The sequence below is a fragment of the Rutidosis leptorrhynchoides genome, chromosome 2 (genome assembly GCF_046630445.1).
Source record: "Rutidosis leptorrhynchoides isolate AG116_Rl617_1_P2 chromosome 2, CSIRO_AGI_Rlap_v1, whole genome shotgun sequence".
NCBI classification, from domain to species: Eukaryota; Viridiplantae; Streptophyta; class Magnoliopsida; order Asterales; family Asteraceae; genus Rutidosis; species Rutidosis leptorrhynchoides.
In genome coordinates this window covers 689,485,395-689,490,718 of record NC_092334.1, presented here as the reverse complement: position 1 = coordinate 689,490,718, position 5,324 = coordinate 689,485,395, and positions in this window count along the sequence as shown.

Here is a 5,324-nt window from a genome sequence, read left to right as displayed (position 1 = left end):
TATATATATATATATATATATATATATATATATATATATATATATATATATATATATATATATATATATATATATATATATATATATATATATATATAATATAGGTTCGTGAATCCGAGACCAACCCTATTTTTGTTCAATGACGTCATATGCATTTTTACTACAAAATACAGTATGGTGAGTTCATTTGATTCCCTTTTACTCTTTACATTTTTGGGACTGAGAATACATGCGCTGTTTTATAAATGTTTTACGAAATAGGCACAAGTGCTAAAACTAATTCTACGTGGGTTTAAACCAGAAATATACCCTTAGCTTGGTAACATTAAACTACTTGTCTATGTACGGTAGGCGCGAATCCTAAAGATAGATCTATTGGGCCTGACAAACCCCATCATGACTATGGGATGCTTTAGTGTAATGACCCGCACTTTTTCGATCATTCTATACTTATAAGATTAATATTTACATAAATTAAACCTTACCAACATGATAAGCAATCCAAATTGATGAGACTTATGTTTTTGAAATGAGTTTTACACAACGTTTGACCGTCTAGTTTGACCGATGATATCACGAACTATACAATATATGATAATTATACGTTTGTGTATATATATGTATATATACATATTTAACATTATTTAAGGATGTTTTAATATCTCATTTTGTATTAATAACAATAAGTTATAAGTATATTTTGAAACTACTAACTTAAGTTTTCAAAACGATAACCATACGTAACGTTATTTGACATAAATACTTATAACATATAATGTTTATACATATATCGTATAAGTAATGTATTTAATCACTTTTAAGGACTTAAATACATAAAACCATATAAGTGTATTCACAAAAGATAGCTATATTTGAATTCTCATTCCATTTTTCACAAGATTTCTATACGTATATCTACGGTATATGTACCGTATCATACCTAGCTTCTATACATATTTACTATTGGTATATACACATCAAATCACCACCTAACCAGCCCTTGTTCATGCCTTATGTATAAGGTAATTGGTATTTGGAAGTTTGTTGACTAATTACATAAAATAACAAACTTGAAAATCTTGTCTTGTCCTCCCCATTCACGTTTTTAAGTACCATGGGGATATCCTCATTTTGATTCATTTTAACTTCCATTTTCTAGCTAAAACACACACTCTTTCTTAATCCTTAAACTCCATAACCATTCAGCAAGAAACCATGAAGATCTAGCCATAGAAACAAGCCTTAATCACCATAAGAAAACCCTTACAAAAACACTTCAAGAATCCTTTCCAAGAACACAAACTTACTTCCAATCTTTCATTCAATTCCATCACCCTTTTGGTTCTAGGTTCTTACTCCTCTTTTACAGCAATCTTGTCCAAGTAACTTGAGGTAGTAACTTTGTTCATAACCTTATTCGATTCATATATATATAGCTATCTTATTTTATGGTATAAAATTTTAACAACAAGAATATAGTTTGAATGTTTTCAAACTTGTTTGCAAACTAAATAGATCCTTCTAACTTAACTTTTAAAATACTTCAAGACCTGTAATATAACTTAAATATATGCTAATTTAACAAGGTATAACTTGGTTTTTCAAAGAACACCTTAAAAACTGTTTTTACGACGTCGGATTGCAACCGGGGGCTGTTTTGGGTTGGATAATTAAAAACCATCTTGAACTTTGAATTGGAGGTTTATATTCTGGAAAAATGATATTTCTTATGAATATGTTAACACATAAAAATTTCATGATTTAACTCAAAGTATAAGTATTTTTAGAAAAATAATCATTTAAGGTTGTTTACATGATGGAAAATGATTAACTTCATAAGTTTCACTAAAGTTTGACCTATGACCTGTGATTTCAAATACAAACTAAGGTATTTACAGTTCATAGTCTTAAAGAGGGACTCGATCCAAGGAAGTGGCAAGTTGAACCAACGAAAACGGAGTTGTAACGAAGAAACTATGACCAAAACGAGATCGGATATCTAAGACTAGTTTAGCTACGAAAATAATTGGAGAAAATTAAATAAATCACATCTTTTTAAAATAACATGATATTTTATATATATGTACTCATAATTTAATTTTATATGGTTCAGGATCACCCGTAAACAATACGAGAAGATTAATCATAAGATCCCATGATTGTACGCAACACGTCATTTGACAACACCGGTACTTTATGTACGCAACACGTCATTTGACAACACCGGTACCGTGGGTCAAGATTAATCTCAACCAATACATATACGATGGGGGTTTTTATTTATTTCATTGGGGGTTTATTAAACACCTAAAAATGAACCATTAAAATTGAATTACTAACATCGGACTGCTAACTACGGACTAAGGAATTATTAAAAGTATCAAAAGTATTATAAGTATATATATGTGACGTTTGTTTAAAAAGAAAAGGTATTGATATATTATATATGGATAGGTTCGTGATATCAATTGGAGACCAAGTCAAAAATATATATATCTTCAAGGCAAAAGTGAGTATATAGTCCCACTTTTAAACTCTAAATATTTCGGGATGAGAATACATGTATTTTATGTTTTACGTTATGGACACAAGTAACTGAAAAATATATTCTACGTTGAGTTGTACCACTGGCATACTTCCCTGTAGCTTGGTAACTGTTATTTACAGCGGTATTGTAAACGCGAATCCTGTTGATAGATCTATCGGGCCTGACAACCCCAACCGGACTGGACGACCAGTATTCAACGGTTGCACAGTACTTCGTTTCGTGACTACACTTGGTACGGTGTAGTAAGATTTCATAATAAAGGGAATATGCGACGTGATTAAATGTTAAGTATGGTTACCAAGTGCTCAACCACTTAGAATATTTTTATTAAAATATTTACATATGAAATCTTGTGGTCTATATTTATACCGCTGCCGGCATTAAACCTATATCTCACCAACTTTATGTTGACGTTTTAAGCATGTCTATTCTCAGGTGATAACTAAAAGCTTCCGCTGCAACATGTTGAATTTAAGCAAGATCTTGAGTATGCATATTTGTGTCAAAAATAAAACTGCATATCCGAGGAATTGTAATGTAAAATATGCTAGAAATCGTATTGTTATCATCACATGTAAAGTTTGTAAGTCTAAGATTATCGCTAAACGATAATCATCTTTATATTGTCTAAAGCTTGTATTAATATAAGAGTTATGGTTTGTAATGTAAAATAAATGCAGTTGTTCTTTTAAAAATGTCGCATATAGAGGTCAATACCTCGCAATGAAATCATACGTTATCTAACTCGTTCTTATGGTTAAGGACGGGTTATGACATGTGGTATCAGAGCGGTGGTCTTAGCGAACCAGGTTTGCATTAGTGTGTCTAACTGATAAGTCGTTAGGATACATTAGTAAGTCTGGACTTTGACCGGGTCTGATTTAAAAACCATTGCTTATCATTGTTGGTTAAAATTTATATGTAAATATTATGTAGTACTAATGGGTTAGTTGTTGTGTGATAGATGTCGGTCTCAAAACTTGTTATCACATTCAGCGACTCCGAACCAGAATCTTCAGATGGTGTTCCAGTCATTAACCTATCCGATGACGAAAATAATATCTTTGGGGAAGACTCACAAATTCCGGATGAACCGACTATAGAGAACCCGGAAAGTGAACCCGAGGAGGAAAGTGAACCCGAGGAGGAAAGTGAACCCGAGGAGGAAAGTGAACCTGAGGAAGAAATACAGGAAATTACAAAAGACAAGTTCGAACTAGGAAAGAAACGAAAGGCTAATGAATTAGAAAATTCAAATCCCGAGTTTAGTAAGGATGATGTGGCACCAACTCCACTAGACACTACCACCCCTATTCCCGCTATTCCTATTCGTTCTATCCCGGCATCCAGTTCTTCAGTCCCACAGCCAAAATATAGGCAGACTGCTAGGATAAGCGTTAGGCGATTCATTGAACCTAAACGTCTTAGAAAATAGACCAAACGATGCGCTGCTTTATTAAACCATGGGATCATATAATGTTTTGTATAATATTATTAGTGTGGTTTGCTTAATGTTCGATGTAAGATAAGCATATGTAAAATAGTGAAGTGTGAAATGCAATAATTTTCCATGGTTAAGTATTATTTAGATGGTAGTAATTGATTCTGTACTAAGCTATTAAGTATGGACATTAACGGGTAGGTACTACCCTAGATATAATTATAAAACGCTAATAAGAAGAAAAGGCTTTTATAATAATACCTGGTTCATATTATTAATAAGCTATAATGTACTGTAAATATACACTACATCTATAATATTCCATGTGAATAATTATTTTCTTTTCATTCTTATAGAAGATTATGGCGCGATTGAACCGAATGACGGAACAAGAAATCCAGGAACTCATCAATCAGCGAGTGAACGACAGAATGTTATGGGTCGAGGCTGCAAGAGGTGCTGCAGTTAACCCAAATCCTCGTGTGGGGTGCACTTACAAAACTTTTCAAGCTTGCAAGCCCTCATCATTCAGTGGAACGGAAGGACCGATCGGTTTAACCCGGTGGATAGAAAAGATGGAGACTGTGTTTAAAATCAGTGGTTGTGTTGAAAAGGACATGACCAAGTATGCATCGTGCACTTTACAAGATAGTGCACTCACATGGTGGAAAAATTTTGTGAAGGCTGTAGGAGGAGATGTAGCTTATGATACTCCATGGGAAGAATTCAAAACAATGTTAATCAACGAATATTGTCCAAGGAACGAGGTTAGGAAGTTGGAAGATGAATTACGAAGTCTGAAGGTTATTGGTACTGAAATCACCAACTACAATCAGCGATTCATGGAATTAGTTTTGCTATGTCCTGAATTGGTTCCAACCGAAGAACGAAAGATTGAAATGTACAAAGATGGTTTGCCCAAAAAGGTCAAGGCTAATGTTACAGCATCGAAACCTAAGACAATTCATGAAGCTATAACCATGGCAAATGAGCTAATGGATCAGGTCATCATGGATAAGAAAGTATCCAATACTGATGTGAAGGTATCAGGTAACAAAAGAAAGTGGAATGGAAATTATGATCGAGGTAACCAACAACAATCTTTTAAGAAACAAGAAATCACGCAAGGTGCGGGTAGTGGTTTAAGCTTTGGTTACAAAGGACAAAGTCCTTTATGCAACCGATGCCACAAACATCATTTTGGTTACTGTAGTGTGGTATGCAACAAGTGTAATCGAAAGGGTCATCTTGCTGAAGATTGTAGGGCTCTCGTTACAAATACAAATGGTACCAAGACTCCTGCCACTAATGCAAATAGAACTGCTTTGGCTACTG